At 36.2% G+C, this 24052-nt stretch overlaps 2 pseudogenes; both read right to left on the bottom strand.

The window, feature by feature from the left end:
* Positions 1-1626: 1626 nt before the first annotated feature.
* LOC146883174 (uncharacterized) lies at positions 1627-2781 on the bottom strand (annotated as a pseudogene).
* LOC146883173 (uncharacterized) lies at positions 2750-5794 on the bottom strand (annotated as a pseudogene).
* Positions 5795-24052: the final 18258 nt, after the last annotated feature.

The raw sequence follows: 24052 nt of genomic DNA, 5'->3' as shown, positions 1-24052 counted from the left end.
CTTAAACTATAGTAACACTCTAAACAACATCTCATAGGAAAGACTCAACAAAGAGTCTATGTGGTAGTTACTATATATTAACACAAAATTAAAATTTATAACATTATATATACAAGTGAAGCAATTTAAAAAATGGGAAATCGAGTCTTATATTATTTATAACATTATATATACATGGGCATTGACTTAAAAATTTAGTTGTTTTATTTTTATAATATTTTTGTAATATAATTTATTGTTTGATATATCATTTATAACATGTTAATTTTTTTTGTCCATCTTGAAAAATGTTTATTCTTCTATTGCTTGCATTTAATATAAACCATTTTTTCTTTTTTTTTTCTTTTTTACCAAAAAAGTTTTAACAGGTAAAATTAAGAGAGAGAGAAAATGGATTATTTCTAAAACTAACATACTTTTAAATGTTAAACACACAATAATGCCATTTTAATATAAAATTTAAATAGTCCTCAAAATAAATACAACAGTAAAAATCTTGATATTCTTTATTTTGTATTGTTATTTCTAATCTAAAATCAAGAGCATCGTTAAATGATATCTGAGATTCATGAAAGTCAATTTTTAAGAGGGGAAGTTTCTAAATAAACTATAAAAGTATGTATGAATAATTAAATGAAAAAAAAAAAGAGCTGCGTAACTATTTATATTATAACGATTATGAATTAATTATCGTCACACAGTCAATAATGATTCATTACTTTTTATGTAAATAATATTTGTATTAATGAATTATTTAATTATTTGAATTATTTGATTGATTTGTATCCTTTATGAGTTAACTTACCATGTTGTATCTATAAATAGTCATTACAAAAAAACGCATTTTAGTGACCATCCATTTTGGTCGCTATATGATCAAAAATCGGTCACAAATTGTTTAGCGACCGAAATCAAGACTAAACAGAATTAGTGGCGAAAATCCTAGTCGCAAACCACTTAGTACCGAATCAAAATTTTGTCGCTAAATAGCTACCGAAATTATAGTCGCCAATTGGTCGCTAAAAGGATTGGTCGTCTTTAACTTTTGGAGACCAATTTAGTCACCAAAAATTTTGTACTAATTCGGTGGTTAGTATTAAAAATTTAGCGACCCTTTTTTTTTTGTCGTTAACGTCAAAAAAGAATCTATGATTTTAAACTAGTTTGGTCGCTAATTTTATCACAAATGTGATAAAATAATGACCATTTTTTTCGATCACTAATAATTAACAGTGTTTTTTCTAATTAAATTTCTTTTTGGTCGCTAAATCGGTGGCAAAAACTAGAAATGTATAGCTACAAATATATTTTGGTGGCTAAATCGGTGATTAAATCAATGACAAAAAAAATCAGCAATAATATCTTTTATGGCTATATTTGAATACATAATTTTACCTGTTTATACACAATATTTAAACATTTAATTATACTAAACAACAATCAAGTCAAGTATATAATGTATTAAATACTAATATAAAAATTAAAAGTATATCTATTACATGATTCAACATATTCTAGTCACAAGAACCATTTCCAAAAAGAAAAATGGATATAGTTGTAAGCAAATTTGAAGTCATCATACAATTAAAATTATAACTAATGATCCTGTGGTCCACCATCACAAGATTAGTCCACTATATCATCACTACTAGGAGGATCAGAAGGATTAGTTGGCATAGGACTCTTCAATTGGATGTGCTGCAAAATAAGTTTCATTTGCTCATTTTGTTGACGCATTTGCTCATCTTGTTGGCGCACACATTCACTTTGTTTCTTGTGATTTTTCATCAAGTGCTCCATCTTTTCTTCAAGTGTCCTTTCCTTGGCATCCTTTACCATAAGTTCGACATTTAATTTTTGAATAGTTTCATGCATTTCTTCTATTTGATGAACTACTGGAGTTTGACTAGTACTAGAATAAGCACTTGTAGAAGTAGTAAACCTTTTACTCAATGCACCAAGTCCATACACATTACCCTTTTTATTTCCACCTCCAGCTACAATAAAGTATATTTCATTGTCATCAATGGAGGCAACATGAGAGTTCTCTGAAGATGATCCTTCAAGCATTTGATTTTGTTGGGCTTCATCTCGTCGTTGCTTATATTTTTCCTAAAAATGAAGTAAAAAAATGTTATTATTGTGAAGAAAACTTGTAACAAACATTACACTATAAGTTAAAGTTTAAACATACGGCAAGGTCACATGTCTTTATCATTGACCCACTCTCCAGTCTTTAATTTTTTCTTTCTTTCTACAACCTCCCATGCAATTGGTGGTCGTTCTAACTCCTTAGTCTACATATATTTAAGCACAACATAAATTGAATACGTAAGTCTAATATATTGTATTTAAATTAAATATAAAATATAAATAGATAATAAGATTACCATTTTCTCAAAGTAAGTTGTTGTAGATATGGAACCACCACAATATGCGAAGGCTCCCTTCTCAACAACCCGATTTGCCTTGGCAACGACACTTTTGTTTTGGAATTTTGTAGAACTCCAATGTAGGTCTAAGGTTGCTCGAACAGTTGTTGGAATCCAGGTCATTTTATCTTGACCAGTCCTAACTTTGTTCATTGCATTTTTGAGAATACGTGAGACTTTTGTATCAAAAATTGATCTTATGGCTTGTTCTTGTTCAGGATCCCACCTATACTCTTTCTGCATGAAAAATAAGTTAGAAAACAAACAAAGTAGAATAATAAAATTACATTTTAAACGTAAACATAATTGGAATTACCTTAAACTCTCCAAACCACCTGTCTCAAAGATTCAACTTTTTTCTTAGAACCCCATGCCAAATTAACCAATAATGGTTCTTGAATATTATTTTCTGGATTAAGAACCTAAATATATAAAAGATTATACATTATACATGTCCATCTAAATAGAAAATTTGTATAACTGGCAAGTATATGATGAAATGTACGTAAACACCTACACATTGTTTGAACCATGTAGCAAAATAGGATGAAATGTCCTGACCAATTTCAGCTTCAAAAGCTGTAGGATTAATCTCTCATAAATATTCAACATAAATACTGCAAAGAAGAAATCAAATTACTCAAACCCCACAAATTAACATAATTAACATGGGTGTGAAAGGAGTGAACATCATCTTACTCAATGTATGGTTGAATCTCTTCACAATTTTGAAGAACATACAATTGGGCAACATCAAAGTCTCTTTGGTTCGGATAATGTGTCATGCATTTTCCAATTGCTCTTCCTGGATAATTAAAAATTGAAATTGGAGGAGTACATGAAGAACTTTCCCTTACTTCAAGGTTACTTCAAGGTTACGAGGGATCCTAGTCCTTCTTGTTTCAACATGATGAGGATAATAAAATGAGGCAAATGTAGATGTTTCCTCCACTAAGTAAGATTCACAAATAGAGCCTCCCACCTTAGCTTTGATTTTTACTTTCTTTTTTAGAGAGTGTAAGAACCTAATAAAGAATATAAACTGGATTACTTAAAAAATGAAGGAATAAACAACAAATGTTGTAAAAAGTGATTAGTAATTTTATACCTCTCAAATGGATACATCCAACCATATTGGACTGGACCACCAACTTTTGCCTCATAAGGAAGATGAATTGGAAGATGTTCCATGGAATCAAAGAAGCTTGGTGGAAATATTTGTTCCATTTTACAAAATAACACAGGTATATTTTCTTCCAGAATTCTCAGGTGTTCAACATTTAGTGTTATGGAAGTTAATACGCTAAAGAAAAGACTTAGCTCAACACCAACTTTCCAAATTGATTTTGGTAATGAGTCAAATGCAATTGGAAGCAATCGTTGCATGAAAACATGACAGTCATGACTTTTCATTCCATGTAACTTTCCTTGACTAAGGCCAACACATCTACCTAAATTGGAAGCATATCCATCTGGAAGAGTAAGTTCTTTAACCCATTTACAAATAGATACTTTTTAAGATTTGGTGAATGCATATGTTGCCTTTGGTTTGATAAGTTTTCCACGACCACTGTCTTTCAATTCTAGCTCTTTTCAATTGCATATTTCTACTACATCCAATCGAGCCTTGTTTGTATCCTTAGTTTTTCCTTTAATATCCATCATAGTGTCAAACACATTCATGAACACATTTCTTTCGGTGTGCATAACATCAATATTATGACGTAAAAGTTTAGTTTTCCAATATGGCAACCTCCAGAATATACTTTGTTTCTTCCAATTATGTTTTATACCATATTTAGGAATATTCTCTTCTTGTAATTCAATGCATAGTGGTAATTGTGCAACCCTATTCCAAATATCAAGACTAGATAAATGCGGAGGAGGGGGGAATTCTCAACAAACTTCTTCTTGAATGCCTTTTCATCCTTTCTAAATGGATGATCAAGTGAAAGGAATTAACGATGACAATCAAAATAGGAGATCTTGTGGCTATGATTAAGAGAGAATGCATTTGTTCTTTCCATACATATAGGGCAAGCGAGTCTACTCGAAGTCATCCAACCCGATAACATACATTATGCAATTTTGCCTCAATGACACATCATAAGTCATTATCCCTTTAGTCCAGAGGATGCATAACTCATCTATAAGTGGTTGTAAAAACACATCAATCTTATGCTTTGGATTTGAAGGGCTTGGAATTAAGACGGTCAAAAACATAAATTCTCTTTTCATGCACATTGAAGGTGGAAGATTGTATGGAGTTAGTATAACCAGCCAACAAGAAAAACTTTTTCCATATTGACCAAAAGGATTAAACCCATCTGCACATAAACCTAACTTGACATTTCTTGGGTCTTCACTAAACTCTGGGTGCATTCTATCAAAATGTTTCCAAGCTTCCCCATCAGATGGATGACACAAAATAGACGGGTCCCTTTGATTTTCACTATGCCATCTCATGTGAGGTGCAGTGGCCATTGAAGAGTATAGCCTTTTTAGTCTTGGGATAATATGAAAGTACCACATTTTTTTAACAACAATCTTCTTTTGAATTCCTCTCCTAGTTATTGTCTTATATCGATCCATTCCACAAATAGAGCAATTAGTTATACTTTTATGAGAATTTTCCTTATAATACAACATGCATCCTTTTGAGCAACAATCAATTTTCGTACAACCCAAACCCAATTTTTCGACTAACTTCTTAGCTTCAAAAAAATTATTAATCATTTGCTGATTTTTTGGCATAGTCTCCCCCATAAGTTGGACCATTCTATTGAAATATCCTTCAGACATATTGTAATCAGATATCAAGCTTAGAGCTTCCAAAGAAGCCGACAATTGTAAGTGATTCTCACATCCTTCTCACAAGGGTGCTTGTGCAACAGCAAGCATGTCAAAGCACTTTTGAGTTTCAGGATCAGGTTCTTCGTTCATGTACTCTGATCCAATTACACCATCTTGTTGCATACAATATGCATTTGAGGGTCCAACATGATCCATGATCATTTGATGGAAAGGATCTAATTCATCTCGTTGCTCACAAGTTCGATAATTAGTACTCTGAACATCCACTTGGGCAAATTGTGGTAATTCTACACCATGAATTGTCCACAAATATAATTAGGCATGAATCCCTCTTCATAAAGATCCAACCCAACTTGACCCACATACTTGAAAACTTTACATCTACATTTAACACAAGGACACCTTAACATTTCACCTTATTCTACAAACTTTTCTTGACCAATAACATATTGTAGGAACTCATACACCCCTTCTCTAAATTCATTTGTCAAATGTTTATTAGCATCTAATCTTTTATACATCCATTTTCTACCTTCAGGGATTTTCATTAGTGCAAAATTACCACAACCTAAAAGCCAATAATTTATTTTAAAATTTTACGTAAATAAGTGCCTACCAATATCACAAATGAAATAATAGGCAATATTTTATTATGTAATAAAAAATTAGGTAATAACATACAATTAACACAAAAAAGAGTGAAACCAATATTCAAATCATAACATTTAATTAAAATTTAAATTGAACAAGAATAAGATAAAATGCTAACTCAATAAATCACCTTTGCTTAAAGTTCACAACTTTTGAATGTTGTCTCTACTTCTATTTTCCCCCAAGTCTTGACTAGGCAACTTAGTGAAACCTCACACAAACAACCTTCTCCAAATAAACTGTAAAGTGATAGGAGAATCCAATATATTTTAAATAATATTATATATCAATTAAATTTTGATAGAGAATTTAGTATTGGTGACAATGTAAGGTGAAGACAAGTTTAGACAAGTTATTGGAAAAATGGCTCAACATGGAGACTACATTTGGAGAGCCAGGTGATGTTAGCTTAATCCAGTCTAAGCTGCCCAAGAAGCTCAAGAAGAGAACTTATGTTTCCACTAAAGATGGTTCTACTAGGTATGTAACTAACTATGTATGCTTTATGTAGTTCCCACATTCTACATGGTGACACTTATTTAGTTTTCTTACACCATTCCTGTTAATTTAATTTTGCAAAATTGAAGAATTTGTCAACTTTTTATTCCCTGAAGAATGTTAGACAACTAATCTTAATATCTTGGAAGCTGCTTACAAATGGAAGAAGCAAAGGTTGTCTTTCGATTGTTAACAAATGCTAGTGTTATATTTTTAGTGTGTATATATTGGGGAAGAGTTAATTCATGAGTAACTGACAAATACAGGGTGTCATGTACCTGCATATTATAAAGTTCTTAGACCATTTCCTTTCATTTGAAACGTCATTTTTATTAGATGTAGAAATAGATATCTCAATGACAATAGTGACTTCATTTAATATTTTGTTAAATACCTAAATATGCATGCATACTTTTAATTGACTTATAGTATGAGTTTAATTAACAGCCTATACTGCTTGGTAGGTTGTATTAATGGGATAGGATTTTAGCTTGGCAGGTTGTATCATTGGGATATGATTTTAGCAATATTAGGGAGCTTCCTTCCATGATAAAAGAATAAGAAATTGAACGTAATGAAGTGGCTGGTGTAAAAAACTTTCTCCTTGATTTAGATGTATATGTTCACCAGCATTATTCCTTCTACATTGCACATGCTAGCGAAAACCTTATAAAGTTCTAAGTAAGCTTAATTATCTTAGTTTTTAATTTAGAAATTTGTGCATATATGTTTTTAAATAAGAATTACTTCTTAATCATGAATATTCAGTTTTATAATGGTAATATATTAGATATTTTTCAAGTTATTAGTCTCACAATACAAACGTATAGCAACTATGAAGCAAATGTTTACACTTTTAATTTCAAGTCAGGAGTATAAAACTTTCTAAATAAAAATAAAATAATAAAAAAATTGTTTAATATAAGATCAACTTTTAAATTGATAATCTTCTATTTGTTTTCATGTTAATCATTTCTCATACCAAGGAACGACTAAAGAGGATACAGACTAAAGTTGAAAAACTAAAAATCAAAATGATTTTGGCATTGACTACTCAACCATCTATAACATCACTTTCTGTACGAGTAAAATAGTGTTTATACTCTATAAGTTAGAAATGTTCAATTTTCTAAATTATCCTGATATAGGATCACCTTAAAGCATTGAGGAATGGCAGTTTATGAGTTTTTTCAATGTGTATGCAACCATCCATCGTTCTTGTCCTTGTTTTGATTTATTAAATCTTATGAGTTCTTGTTTTCTAAATATACTTTCTGTGTGGAATGAAATTGACGGTTCAGATCATAAATATGCATTTTGGTCTCAAGGTTTTCCTCAATAAGATAGTTTGAGTTCACACAAATGATAAAAAAATATATGCAAAATTTGAATGAAGTGCTAATGTAAGCCTGCATCTAAAATGAAATGAATAATTTGAAAATCACTTAATACTTGTTCAACATACACACAAATAGTACCTAATCTTATAAAAACAATACCACAACATTAGAAAGACACACAAAGTTGTGGCTCTTCACACAATCAACAATAATCTGTCTATGCTTCTAACATCACCTAACAGAAAACAAAAAAAAATGGGCTATAAGTGAAAAAATAAGCAACAGTAAGAAAAGTGACAGTGTGTGGTGTTACAGAGCATAGCAAAGACTTGAAGCAGTGGTTGTATGCAAGAATGGTGCGGTGGAAAAGTGGCAGAGCAAAAACTTGAAGCGGTGGTACATTAATGTTATAAAGTGAGATTATGAGCAAGAGTTCAAAAGAATAGGGAGGGTTATAACATCTTCAAACATATTTCTTGTTCTCAAAATAATCCAGAACCCACACCACACACTACCATCAACACAAACCAAACTAACCTGGCTTGAAGAAAACGAAAAGACCGAAATTTGTGGCTCTAAACTGTCATTTTTTTTTCTCTTTTTGAAGGAACAGAAGTGTGACAGTCGTGCACCATTGACGTGATCTGGCGATAGGGGGTGATGAACACCAATTCTGAAATTTCTTTAGACAACAACTACGGATCGAAGAGCAGCTGGGCATTGAAGAGTCTGTGAAAGGGAAAAAAGTTTAAAACATGAAAAGTATTTGAAAAGGAGGGAAAACTAAATTTTGGCACAGGGGAAATAAATTTTAGACACAATTTTTATTTTAATTAATTATTTGTATCATTTAAATGCACACATAATTACTTTGAATTTCATTAATGATTACCATTAACTGCTTCAATTATGTAACTACTCATTAATATTATTTAATTCATAATATTATATTAACATTTTTATGTGTTTTTCCGACACATTATCTCATTATTATTGTATTTTTTTAGTTTTTAAATACTTAGAGTTCGCTTAGGGTCTATTTTGGTGACTTTATTTTTTTTTAATTACTTTATATCATATAGAGTTGATTTAATGGACGCTTAATAACATCCCATTTTTGGCGGACTCTCGTTTATGCTAGTTAATCAATGTAATTGTTTTAGTGAATTAAATTGTAATGTGATATGGAAAAAGTTAGAGAATCCAACATATATTAATTAATATTATATACCAATTAAAATTTAGAATATGATACAAACCGATCTTCATTCTAGGTATATCTTTATAACATGGATTTGAAACTAACATTTTCATTCAATTTTTTTCATTCAGTATAATCAAGCAAAAGGAATTTAGAAATTATGGTATAAACTTTGAAGAATGTAGAATGAAGATAATAATCATGGATTAATTATTAATTCTTATTATTTAACATGGACTCTATTAGTTATTTATACAAATGGGGTTCCTTAGAACTATTAAAGTTATACATAATGGTATAAATAGTTCCTTACAAGATTTAAACCCAGCCACAAACAAAACAGAATCATGGAAAACTACCGCATCTTGTGAATAAGTGTGTGCTCCTGTAAAGTTAGGCATGAAAGCAGTAAGAATGGAAAAAAATCAGTGAATGTGAATTGTTTACTAAGCATCAAGATATTGAGAATCAGTCAACTGTCACCTGTCTAGCCCATTTAAACCAAAATATTTACTAAATTCAAAACTAGTGAAAATCAATTCAAAACTTAAAGAAAATTCATATTAGCTAAGGCAAGAGAGCAAATAAAATATGGTCTTCCTAAACTATAACAATCAAATTGCATTGCATCTGAGTTAAATAATTAGCTATCAACACAATTATGCAGCAAAGGAAAATGAAGAAACAAAAAAGGAATTACGAAGTGAAGGGAGTGCAACGTTACGTTTGTCGTGGGTGACCGCCGCTGTCGTGGGTGATCGTCATCGCCTAGTTACCTTCATAGCTGTAAGGAGACAAAACATTAACAATTAAGGCAAAATGACAATGAGAAAAGAAATGTGGTGGTGGTGGTGGATGTGGTGGTGAAGGTGGTGGTGATGAAGGTGGTGGTGGTGGTGGTGGTGGTAATGGTGGTAGTGCTGATGTTGGTGGTGGTAGTGATTCTAATGGTAGTGGAGTATTTTTTAAAGTAGGATATTATTTTTCTTTAAGTGTCGACAAAATGTAAAAATACATAATTTAATAAAATATATTTTACAAAATATAATTTATTTCGGTCGCTAGATCGGTGGCTAAAACAATACATATTAAATAATGTTTAGCAACCGAAAATAATCGATTACTAATTACCATATTAAATATATTTTGCAAAATAAGATTTATTTTGGTCACTAAATTGGTGGCTAAAACATAATATTTAGAGACTAAAAGTTTTCAGCGACTATTTCAGTCGCTATAATATTGAATATTATTGTACATTTATTCAGTCGCTAAATCGGTGGTTATTGACGACTACTATGAATTGGTGGTTATTTCAGTTACAATTTGCGACTAAATTAATTTGGTAGCTAATATCAGTGGCTAAATTACATTTTTCTAGTAGTGAGTATATATAGGACTCTTCCTATTAATAATAAGACACATAGAAAAGTTGTTCCTCATTCTCTCATTCTCTATTCTTCCTTCTTCTCTAGCTTGATTTTATAACAGTAACATCCTTTTATAAATTCTCTATTTGTGGTTAATTAACCAAGTACTTTTATATGGCACTAGTATACTGACCCGTGCGTATGCATGAGACATATTTGTTTTATTTTGTATATTAAAATAATAAAATAGTTAAAGTATTATGTAATAAAATATTATGAAAATTAAGTTATATTGTTGTAAATGTTGTTATTAAAGTAATGAAATAGTATATCTAAGTGATGCAATAATAATTTTAGTTTTAAATATAATAAATAGAATTGATATCACAATATAATATAGTTAATTGATTTTACAAAATAATTATAATAGTCTATGATCCGTGCGAACAATTTTGTTTTTTGTTTTTTGTTTATTTTAATTTTTTTAGAATAATAATATAATTGTTATTATACTTATTTAACCATTAAAAATAATAATTAATATTAATATAAATTATAAATTATAAAAATTTTAAAAGATTAAAACTCTATTAAGCAAAAGTATTTAGTATAACAACGTTTTTTATAATTAAAAAAAGCACACTTATAATAATAACACCATTATGAATAGTAATAATAATAATGATACCAATAATAATAATAATATTATGCTATAAATATTAATATTAATGCTAACACTAAGGCTAATGTCAACTATAATAATAATAATCTATAATTATATATAAAGATATACATTAACAACAAAACAAATAAAAATGACAAGTAATTGAAATACGGTCCTGTAGTAAATTAATTTAAGATGTGTGTCTAACTATAATGATAATAATAATAATACCATTGTAATAATATCTCGTTGTGATAAAAATAATAATAATAATAATACAATAACTACATATATAAAGAGATATACATTTGTTGTGTCCTCTTTTGTTTATACAATTTTATCCTCTTAATTATTATTTGTTAAATTAAAATAATTATTCATAATAAAAATTATTTGTCCATTTTATCATTTTAATAATTTTAGTAACTATTTTTTTTAATTCAAATAATTACATAGATATAAAAATAAAATGAACAACAAAACAAATAAAAAGTACAAGTAATTGAGATATGATCCCGTAGTAAATAAATGTAAAATGTGTGTTTAACTATAATAATAATAATAACACTAAAATAATACAACTACACATATAAAGAGATAAACATCTTTGGTATCTTTTTTGTTTTTTTAATTTTATCCTCTTAATTGTTATATTTTAAACTTAAATAATTATTTAAAAAAAATATTTTCAGTTTTATTATTTTACTAATTTTTGTAACTATTTTTTTGAATTGAAATAATCATTCAAATATAGAGATAAATAAAAAACAAAACAAATAAAAGGATCAAGTGATTGAAACATGATTGATAGATAGTAAGTAAAAGTAAAATGTGTATGTAACCATAATAATTATAGTTCTAATTAATAATAATAGTAGTAGTAATAATAATAATAGTAATATAATAATAGAAATAATTGTAGTTAATAATGATAATAATAATACTTATAGTTGGTAGTAATACTGATTATAATAATTATAGCTGATAACAACAATTATAGTTAATAATAATTATTATTATTATTATAATTAGAGCTTATAATAATAATAATAACAATAATTAGAGTTATCATTGATAATAATAACAGTAATATAAAAATAAAATAATAAATATTATGAAAATTAGGTTATATTGTTTTGAATGTTATTATTAATTAAATGAAGTTGTAAATTCAGTTTTAAATATAATAAATAAAATTAATATCCCAATATGGTGTAGTTAATTGATTTTACAAAAATAATTATAATAGTATATGACTCGTGCGTGTACACATGTTTTTTTATTTATTTCAAATATGTTTAGAATAATAATATAATTGTTATTATATTTATTTAACCATTAAAAAAAATAATAGTAATATTAATATAAATTATAGATTATAAAATTTTTAAAAGATTAAAAATCTATGTAGCAAAAGTATTTAGTATAATAATGTGTTTTATAATTAAAAAAAGCACTTATATTATGAATAATAATTATTATTATTATTATAATTATAATTATAATGTACTAATAATAACAAACAAATGATAATAATAATAATAATTATTATTATTTTTATGCTATAAATATTAGTGTCAATGCAAATACCAAGGGTAATGTTGACATACTAATAATCTATAATTATATATAAAGATATACATCAGCAACAAAACAATTAAAAAGGACAAGTAATTGAAATATAATCTCATAGTAAATAAAATTAAGATGTGTGTCTAACTATAATAATAATATCATTATAATAATATCCCCTAGTGATAATAATAATAACAATAATAATAATAATAATAATAATAATAATAATAATAATATCCCATAGTGATAATAATAATAATAATAATAATAGTAATAATAATAATAGTACACTAACTAAATATATAAAGAGATACACATTTTTATGTCATTTTTTGTTTTTACAATTTTATCCTCTTAATTATTATTTATTAAATTTAAATAATTATTCATAATAAAAAGTTATTTGTCACTTTTATCATTCTACTAATTTTAGTAACTTTTGTTTTCAATTCAAAAAATACCAAGATATAGAGATAAAATGAATAACAAAACAAATACAAAAAGCAAGTAATTGAAATATGATCTCGTAGTAAATAAAAGTAAAATATGTGTCTAACTATAATAATAATAATAATAATAATAATAATAATAATAAGTTTAAAACAAAAAAATAATTTATTATAATCTAATAAAAATTGAGACGTAATTACTAACAAAAATATATAATAGTAATAATATTATATATTACAAATAAGAGTAATAACTTACTACTAATAATGTTAATAATACTAATACTAATAATAATAATAATAATAATAATAATAATAATAATAATATAATAGTAACATATAATAATAACGATTATTATTGTTCCTGCAGAAGAACAAATAAGGTAAGTTAGGCACAAGCGTCACCTTACCACGTAGTCCGCTATCTCTTCAGTTGGCCTCTTCCCGGTCGATACATGTCGGCTTGGACCCGGGAGGGGTTACCTGCAGAAGAATCTCCGAAGCTCAAGTAAGTCAAAGCTCTCAGAGAGTCAAATCAATGATTAATGAATGCGTCCCTTTAAATGATGGGGTCCACGTGTATTTATAGAACATTAATGACGTTTGACCATTACATGGGCTGGGTCTTGACCTGGGCCCTAGTTTGGGCCATGAGTGGGCCTGGGCCCCAACCCAGGCCCTAGAGGCCTATTGAATGCGGGGGTCCCCTTAGCTTTTTGGAGAACTTAGCAGGTGTGTTCGGGTAGTCGGTCTTGACCGACTACTTGGCTAGGTGGCTTATACTGGTGATGTCCGAATATTAGGTGGTCTCGATATACATTACTTTTACTTGGTTGATTCCGGTTAGATATAGTACACCAGTCCCCCAGCCTTGTCCGATATGGGTTGTCGGTCAAGGATGATATGTGTTGGTAGGCTAGCGGGAACGGCTAGGTGTGATGCATTATTTTCACTTGATTGATTTCGGCTAGATACAGTACACCAGTCCCCCAGCCTTGTCCGATATGGGTTGTCGGTCAAGGATGATATGCTTTAGGTGTGATACACCAGTCCCCCAGCCTTTAAGTGTGGTGAACAGTGTTAAGGCTTATAATTTTGCAACTGTCAGAAGGTAGGTGAAAGGGCGTCAGTTGGTCATATCGAAAAAGTTTTGGCGCCGTCATTTTGGGGTGGGTTTTTTCATAATGATGGTGTCGCTTGATTTGTGACATGGTTTTGGCGGGAAGAGGTTCGTCGTTTGGGATCACAGGCTATAAATGTGTTTTGCAAATTGATAGGAAGTTACATGTTTCATTTGTGATTTCTGAATTTAAAGACCTAGTGCGCGTAAAAGTGTCCGACTTGTCCTCTATTTCGACCGACATCTTCCCGTAAAAAACGAAATCAGGTATGTCCAGTAGTAGTAGTGTGTCTTCGTCTAGTAGTAGTGAAAGTACTGAGTCAGATAGGAGTAAGGATGAACGACTTGGTGGAGAGGGTACGAGTTCCGGAGCTGTTACAAGCGGGATGCCGATGGAGGTGGTGAGGGAAGTTCGAGAGGATCCTCCTGAGGAGTTGGAGGAGAGTAACTGGCCGGCCAAAGTCGGCTATGGATGGGTCGCTGCTGATGTTCGTGACCAGTCATCATTGTTTAGGTGGTCTCGCCTGTTAAACTCTTGGCTGAACTGTACACCCGTCATGTCTATGGGGGTCAGCGGAGATATCGTTTCGCTGGAGAGGGTGAGCGCCGTCGACCGGGTATGCCACGGGCAGGAAGGGGCTACTGAGAAGTTCTTTTATATGTATATGTGCCATTTTTCTCAGCTTCACGTACGACTACCCTTTGACGACTTCACTATGGGCGTGTTACGGGCGTTAAATGTGGCGCCTACTCAGCTACACCCTAATAGTTAGGCTTACTTACAGGCCTTCCGCATTCTGTGCGAGTCTTTGTACTTGGAGCCTACCCCCTATGCATTCTTGTATTTTTATGACACCAGACCCCGAAGGCCGGCTACTTGGCTTTCTTTAATCAGCCGTCCTAGCATCAGCAGGTTGGATGCATTCTCCCAATCTTTCAAGCACTTCAAAGACGGGTACTTCAAGGTCGTAGTGAAGGAGGGAGGTGAGCCGCATTTTCTGAATGCGGATGGGAGTACCAAGTTCCCCTTTAGCTGGACCAACAATCCTTCTCGTTACAAAGACATGGGAGTGAAGGAGTTGTCGGCTGGTGACAAGGAGGTGGTGGGGATATTGTTGAGATTTGTGGATAAGTTGCCCATTAAGGGCCTAGTTAGGGTTTATAATTCGGTGCATCCGATAATAGATATTGAAGGTATCTGTTTATTACTTAAGTTGTGTTAATGATGCTAAGTTGTTTTGATCCGAGTTGTGATATGTTATTGCAGGGCATATGGCGCAATCTGGTAAGAAGAATTTGGCGCTCTTTCAATCACTGAGGAAGGAGATGGCCGCCAAGGCCAAGGCGGCTGGGAAAGCTGATGTTCCTAATTTGCAGGAATCGGTTGTGGAAGTACATGTACACGGTGGAACGAAGAGGAGAGCTGAGCTCCCGGCTCGACCTGGGAAGGGTAAAGACGTGAAGAAAATAAGGGCGGCTATTCTTGGGTCGGCTAGTGGGGCGGGGTCGACTGGCGGAGAGAGGTTGCCGGAGGCCGGGCTGATTGAGTTGCCGGAGATATCCGTGAGGAAGGACATCTCGATCAACCTTCCAGACACTGTTGTGAACTCTATTGATAACATGGAGGTTGATCATATCGTGAGAACAATGGTGGAGTTTGGAAGCAAGGCTTTAGTCTTGGGTCGACGTGTAGGGTCCCTTTACAGAAGGGAAGTGAAGGAGGTGGGGGAGTTGCAGGGTAAGGTGGATAAGCTTGAGGAGGAGAAGGCGGCTCTAGAAAAGGAGAAGGAAGGGTGGGAAGCTGAGAGGAAGAGGTTGGCGTCATGGAGAGTGCGCTGTTTGGATTCTGAGGAAAAACTGAATAAGCGTATAGGGGAGTTGGAAGAAGATTATGAGGATTTGAAGGACAAGTATGACGGGGCTGTTGGGGAGTTGGATGATTTGAAAAACAGCGTTATCCAGGAGCATATAAATGGTTTCGAGAAGGGGTTGCGGCAGGCGGCCTTCTTCTATCAGGATGTGGATGCCCTGGATTCAAGATTTGACGTTGATAAAGATGTAGTTGGCGGGAAGTTGGTGAGGGAGGATGAAGAGGGTGGGGAGGAGGTTGGGGGCAAGGCGGCAGAGGAGGAGAAGGATGCGGAACCGGCTGTGGAGGGTGATGTCAATAAGGCGACATAGGACTTTTATTGTTTATAATTTGAAAACTGGGATGCTATGTTTGTAATAATTCGTACATTATGCCTGCAATACTTCATACACTCTTTGGTTTGCTTTTAACATGATCAATGCTTTATGTATGCCATGTTCTTTATTGGATGCCGATAACTTGTGTGATAGTGGTGCGTTAGCGGTATGGTATAATCGTGAGTGGGTGTTTTGATGTATGTGGTGTTGGGGGAATTTGATTTTTTATTGAGGGTGTTCGACCCAGGCCGCTTACTTGTGGTGAGGGTGGGGAACTTAAACGAATTAACCACGAGTAAAGGGTGTTCAACCCAGGCCGCTTACTTGTGGTAAGGGTGGGGAACTTAAACGAATAAACCACGAGTAAAGGGTGTTCGACCCAGGCCGCTTACTTGTGGTAAGGGTGGGGAACTTAAACGAATTAACCACGAGTAAAGGGTGTTCGACCCAGGCCGCTTACTTGTGGTAAGGGTGGGGAACTTAAACGAATAAACCACGAGTAAAGGGTGTTCGACCCAGGCCGCTTACTTGTGGTAAGGGTGGGGAACTTAAACGAATAAACCACGAGTAAAGGGTGTTCGACCCAGGCCGCTTACTTGTGGTAAGGGTGGGGAACTTAAACGAATAAACCACGAGTAAAGGGTGTTCGACCCAGGCCGCTTACTTGTGGTAAGGGTGGGGAACTTAAACGAATAAACCACGAGTAAAGGGTGTTCGACCCAGGCCGCTTACTTGTGGTAAGGGTGGGGAACTTAAACGAATAAACCACGAGTAAAGGGTGTTCGACCCAGGCCACTTACTTGTGGTAAGGGTGGGGAACTTAAACGAATAAACCACGAGTATAGGGTGTTCGACCCAGGCCGCTTACTTGTGGTAAGGGTGGGGAACTTAAACGAATAAACCACGAGTAAAGGGTGTTCGACCCAGGCCGCTTACTTGTGGTAAGGGTGGGGAACTTAAACGAATTAACCACGAGTAAAGGGTGTTCGACCCAGGCCGCTTACTTGTGGTAAGGGTGGGGAACTTAAACGAATAAACCACGAGTAAAGGGTATAGAGTCATAAAGTAGGGAACCACTCATCTTATTTATTCAAATAGGGGTGCCTCGTTAAAACCTCCTTGGCCAAAACCCTCCTTAGGAAAAAAAGACCAAGTGAGGAAAAAGAGTACACCCGTGGTTACAAGTATTGATCCGCTTATGATACATGTTCAACTGAAGTAGAACTTGAGGTGGGATACATTCCATGTGTTGGGGATTTCTTCCCCAGATAGTTGTTCTAGGCGATAAGCCCCACCTCCTGTGTCTTCTCGTATGCGGTATGGGCCGTCCCAATTGGCGGAGAACTTGCCATCCTTCTTTCTAGCACTGCTGGCCATTCTCCATACTAGGTCTCCCACGACAAACGATCGTGGGTGTAGGTTTGCGTTATATTTCCTGGCAGCTCGTTGTTTGGCGGTGAGATTGCGTATTTGGGCTTTTTCTCTGAGTTCGGGAAGGAGGTCGAGATGTAAGGCCATGTTTTGGTGGTTGTGAGTTGGGTCGTACAGTTCTCGGCGCAGGGATGGTTCGCCAATTTCTACTGGTATCATGGCGTCTGCGCCATAGACCAGGCTGAAAGGGGATTCATTTGTTGACGATTGAGGGGTGCATCTGTAGGCCCATAGCACTTCAATTAACTCTTCTGGCCATCGGCCTTTAGCGGTATCCAACCTTTTACGCAGCTCTACGAGGATAACTTTGTTTGCCGCTTCCGCTTGCCCATTGGTCTGTGGATGTTCTACAGAACTTGTTATGTGTTTGATGCCTAAGCCGGTGTAGAATTTTGCTAATTCCTTGTCGATAAATTGTCGGCCGTTGTCTGTTATGATGGTATGCAGTACACCATATCTGCATATGACGTCCTTCCACACAAACTGCTGGACTTGCTGGGCCGTGATAGTGGTCAATGGCTTGGCTTCAATCCATTTGGTGAAGTAGTCAACGGCTACGATTAGGAACTTAACCTGTCCTTTGCCGGGTGTAAAGGGTCCTAAGATGTCCATTCCCCATTTAGCGAATGGCCAGGGGGACAGTATGTGGTGTAGTTGTTCTTGTTTTTGATGTATAAGGTTGCCGTGCTTCTGGCATGGTTTGCATTTCTTGACGTAGTCTTGGCAGTCCGCCTCTATTGTGGGCCAGAAGTATCCGGCTCTGAGAATTCTTGTGGCCATGGTGCGTGCGCCTGAATGATAACCACAAATTCCTTCGTGTAGTTCCTTAATGATATACTAGGCTTGTTCTGGCGTGACACACTTGAGTAGGGGCTGGCCGTATCCGCGTTTGTAGAGGTTGTCGCCTACCATAGTGTACCTGGCGGCCTTGGCCAGCCAAGTTTTGTCCGCGTCGGAAGGGGGGTTGCCGGTTTTGAGGTACTGAATGTAAGGGGTGGTCCAGTTTGGGTTTTGGGTGGGGGTGATGCTATTTGATGGGGTGTGGGTTAACGTTTGACAAGTGTGTGTGACGGAGGGTGTGGATAGTGTTTGTTGTAGCAGGGATCGGTTACGGTTTTTGAGTTTGGTACTGGCTAATTTGGAAAGGATGTCGGCTCTGACATTGTCGGTTCTGGGTATATGTTCGACGCGGACTTGTTCAAAGGCGGATTGGATGATCGCGCGGACTAGATGGTAATATTGTTGGAGGATGGGGTCTTTGATTTGGAACTCGTCGTTCAGATGACCTACGGTGAGTTTGGAGTCGGTTTTGCATGTTAACTTTTTGACGCCGACTTCACGGGCTAGAGAGAGGCCGGCGAGGATAGCTTCGTATTCGGCTTGATTATTCGACGTTTTGAAAGCGAAGTGAAGAGATTTCTCAATGAGGATGTCGTTGGGGCCTTCCAACACAATGCCGGCACCGGCACCCCTTGGGTTCGAGGAGCCATCTACATGAAGCGTCCATTGGTCCTCAACAGGTGTTTGTTGTAGGTCATTGACGAAGTCTAAGAGACATTGGGCTTTGAAGGGGCCGTGGGGTTCATAGCGGATGTTGAATTCGGAGAGCTCCACGGCCCATGATGACATGCGTCCGGCTAAATCTGGTTTTTGTAGTATTTTTTGGATTGGGTAATCGGTCTTGACGGTTATGGTGTGGTTTTGAAAATACGGGCGTAAGCGGCATGCGGCGTGGACCAAGGATAGAGCTAGTTTTTCTACCATTTGGTATCTGGTTTCAGGATCTTGTAGTGTCCTGCTTACGAAATAAACAGGATGTTGCGTGCCTTCTGCTTCTTGGACAAGGGCAGCACTAACGGTGTGATCGGTGGTCGTGATGTATACTAGCAGGGGTTGGCTGATGTCGGGTTTGCGGAGGATGGGGGGTGAGGTTAGGGATGTTTTGAGTTTGAGGAAGATTTGTTCACAATCATCAGTCCACGTGAACCGGGCGGATTTCTTTAGGAGCTGGATTATGGGTTGAGTTTGTTCTGCTAGTTTTGGTAGGAAGCGAGATATAGCCGTGAGGCGGCCAATTAGTCGTTGGACTTCTTTGATGGTGGTGGGGCTGCGCATCTCGATGATGGCCCTGCATTTTTCGGGGTTAACTTCTATGCCGCGCTGGGTTAACATGAAACCAAGGAATTTACCCCAGTCGACGCCGAATACGCATTTATCGGGGTTTAGGCGGAGGTTGTACTGGCGTAGGGTGGAGAAAACTGCCTCTAGATCTTTAGCGTGCTGATGATGGCTTGGGAACTTGACGACCATGTCATCGACGTAGACTTCGACACAGTGTCCTGTGAGGTGGCTGAAGACTTTGTCCATTAGCCGCTGGTAAGTTGCCCCAGCGTTTTTGAGGCCAAAGGGCATGACTCTATAGAAGTAGTTGGCATCATCGGTGATGAAGGTGGTCTAGTGCATATCTGTTGTGGCTATGGGGATTTGGTTATAACCTGAGTATGCGTCTAAAAAGCTAAGCACTTTGTTTCCTGCCGCGCCGTCTACGAGTCGGTCGATGTTGGGTAGGGGGTAGGCGTCGCGAGGGCATGCCTTATTCAGGTCTGTGTAGTCCACGCACATCCGCCATTTGCCATTGGCTTTCTTCACCAAGACAACGTTAGAAAGCCAGGTGGTGTATTGTGCTTCATCTATAAATCCTGCGGTCAGTAACTTCTCGGCCTCTACCTTGGCTGCCTGTCTGCGTTCTTCCCCAAGTTTGCGTTTTTTCTGGGATACGTAGCGGGCTTCTTTGTATATCGAGAGTTTGTGGGATGCCACCTTGGGGTCTACCCCAGGGAGGTCGGCGGCTGACCAGGCGAAGAGATCCGTGTTATTGGTGAGGATGGGTGTAATTGTGGCACGCTCATCAAGATTCAAACCAGTGCCCAAGTTGATGGAATGGCCATTGGGGAGTTCCAGGGGGGTGGTGTCCTCGACCGGTTCGAGGCGGGCGTCTCGGCCTATTCTGGGGTCAAGGTCCTCGCCGGATAGGGCTATGCGGGAATTAGGTGGTCGCTCGATGTGGTTTGTCTGTTGGATTGGGAGTTGTGGTCTTAAGCTTGCCATGTAGCATTCGCGTGCCAAGCGTTGGTCACAGTGGATGGTTAGGATGTCACCGGATGGTGTTGGGAACTTCATGGCCAAATGAGGGGTGGAGACGACTGCACCAAGGGTATTGAGGGAAGGACGGCCCAGGAGTATGTTGTAGGATGTGGGTGCATCGACTATAAGGAAGCGGATTGGCATTGTTTTTGTTTGGGTTCCTTCCCGAAAGAGGGTATGGAGGTCTATGTAGCCCCGGGTGGATACTTGTTCGCCAGAAAAGCCGTATATGGGCTCATCATATGGTATCATAGCGGTGTCAGGGAGTTGTAACTTTTGGTAGGTGGCCCAGTAGAGGATGTCAACTGAGCTGCCTTGATCCACCAGGACTTTCTTAACGGCATAATTTTCGATTTCAACTGTGATGACCATGGGGTCGTCTTGCTGGTGGTCGAGGCCGTGGAAGTCGTCGTCTGTGAATACGATGGGGGGGCATACGTCGTCTGTGATGGGATTGGGTGATGTGATTGATGGATTGTATGTGGCGGAGGTGTTTCTTTCTGGCGGAAGAGGTGGAGCCTCCACTTGCGAAGCCACCAGAGATGGTGTTAATGGTGCCTCGTAAGGGGGGGTCGGCAGGGGTAATGTTGGTGTGGGCAGGCTCTGGTTGTTGGTCGTTGGGTTGGGTGGGGTGGCTATTTTGGTGGGCATTGTTTGGTTGTCGTCTGTGGTCGTGTCGTGGAGGGTGGCGGGTTCGGGAGGAGGAGGAGTGGTCATCCCTGCGGATGAAGCGGCGAAAGTGGCCGGCGCGTACCAGTTCTTCGATCTTATCCTGGAGCGCTTTGCACTCTTATGTAGTATGACCGTGGTTGCGGTGGTACCGACAATACTTGGTCATGTCGGCGTTAGGAGGGGTGGTTGTCTTTCGTGGTGGGGGGAGGAGGTCAGCCTGGAGGGCCTCGTCTAGGATGCGGGAGCGGGCTACTGTGAGTGGAGCGTATCTGGTGAAACGAGGTTGGCGGGGTTCACGTGGGCGGGTGTCAGGGTGCGGGTGAGGCTGTGGGGTGGGATTGGGGGTGGGGTTGGAGGTGTTGGCGGCATAGTCGTTACAGAATTTGGTGTGAAGAGTTTGCATTTCTTCCATGCGAACGTAGTCAGCTGCGCGCAGCTTGAGTTCGTGCATGGAGGTGGGTGGGTGGAGGTAGACATTGTTGGCGAAGGGTCCGGGTTGTAGGGTGAGGGTCATACATTGAAGTATCATTTCCTGGTTAAGGTGTGGTGTACGAAGGGCAGCTTTACTGAAGCGATCGATGAATTTTCTGAGCGGTTCATTGGGCTCCTGTCTAATGCCCAGTAGGGATATGGTGGTGGTTTCTTTGGCTTTTCCCTTCAGGTTGGCGTTTGCCTCGATCCTTCTCCTGAGGCGGGAGTTCTCCTGTTTTAGCGCTTCCATTTCTTCAGCGCTGCGCTTCTTCAGGTCTGCGAGCTCCTGTTGCATCTTTACCTGGCCGTCTAAGATGGCGGCCAAGTCAGGGGTGATGCCGGAAGGTCCAGAGGGACCAGCGTCCACTTGCTTGTTAGCTCCAGCTTTGCTACGGGTAGAAACCATCTTCAGAGAAAAACGGGTACTAAAGGTGTTCGTCTCGTGTCCCACGGTGGGCGCCAATTGTTCCTGCAGAAGAACAAATAAGGTAAGTTAGGCACAAGCGTCACCTTACCACGTAGTCCGCTATCTCTTCAGTTGGCCTCTTCCCGGTCGATACATGTCGGCTTGGACCCGGGAGGGGTTACCTGCAGAAGAATCTCCGAAGCTCAAGTAAGTCAAAGCTCTCAGAGAGTCAAATCAATGATTAATGAATGCGTCCCTTTAAATGATGGGGTCCACGTGTATTTATAGAACATTAATGACGTTTGACCATTACATGGGCTGGGTCTTGACCTGGGCCCTAGTTTGGGCCATGAGTGGGCCTGGGCCCCAACCCAGGCCCTAGAGGCCTATTGAATGCGGGGGTCCCCTTAGCTTTTTGGAGAACTTAGCAGGTGTGTTCGGGTAGTCGGTCTTGACCGACTACTTGGCTAGGTGGCTTATACTGGTGATGTCCGAATATTAGGTGGTCTCGATATACATTACTTTGGGTTAAATATGTTTTTGGTCCCTTAACTTTCAGTGAATTTTGGAATTAGTCCATTTTGAAACTTTGAACCAATTTAGTCCTTCATCTTTTGAAATACGTCGATTTAGTCCTTTTAATCAAATTTTGTTAAGTTTATTTGACATTTCAAGCGCGTTTCACAATAGTATTTGACCTAACATTAAAGCAAAAATGTGTCAAACAGTATAAACAACTGAAATAGAATTCTAACATGTGTACGAAACATCAAATAAACCTAACAAAATTTGATTAAAAGGACTAAATCCACGTATTCCGAAAGATTAAAGACTAAATTGGTCCAAAGTTTCAAAATGGACTAATTCCAAAATTCACTCAAAGTTAAGGGACCAAAAACATATTTAACCCCATTACTTTTACTTGGTTGATTCCGGTTAGGTGGTCTCGATATACATTACAAATAAGAGTAATAACTTACTACTAATAATGTTAATAATACTAATACTAATAATAATAATAATAATAATAATAATAATAATAATAATAATAATAATAATAATAATAATAATAATAATATAATAGTAACATATAATAATAACAATTATTATTATTATAATACTAATATTTGTTATAATTTTACTACTATCACTATAAATAATATTTATAATAATAATATTATTAATAATTAGAAATACTAATACTTATAAAATATTACAAATAATAATATTATTTATAATTAATATTATAGTTAAAATCATAAATAAATAAAAAAATAAAAATAAATTAACTTTTGTAGGATTTGAACCCGGGTCCTTTTGTACTAAAGTTTTAAAATGATGAAAAAGCTAATTTTTATGACATTTATCAATAAAAGAAAATGGGTAATATAATAATTTTGGTGGTAATAGATTTCTTAATATGTAATGACGTGTCAATAAAAGAAAATGGGTAATATAGTAATTTTAGTAGTAATAGATTTCTTAATATGTAATAGATATGTAATAGATGTGATTTATCATTAATTCAAATATATTTTATCTATACCAAACTCTCTTTTGTTTCACATTATTTTTTTTATTTGTATTAATCATGTAATTATTTTGTGTTCTATTCATATTGAAGGAG

This window comes from Vigna unguiculata, chromosome 10, assembly GCF_037176805.1.
Source record: "Vigna unguiculata cultivar grain cowpea cultivar isolate G323 ecotype 2 chromosome 10, ASM3717680v1, whole genome shotgun sequence".
Lineage (NCBI taxonomy): Eukaryota > Viridiplantae > Streptophyta > Magnoliopsida > Fabales > Fabaceae > Vigna > Vigna unguiculata.
Note: the sequence above shows the minus strand (reverse complement) of the source record. Positions and strands in the feature narration are given on the sequence as shown.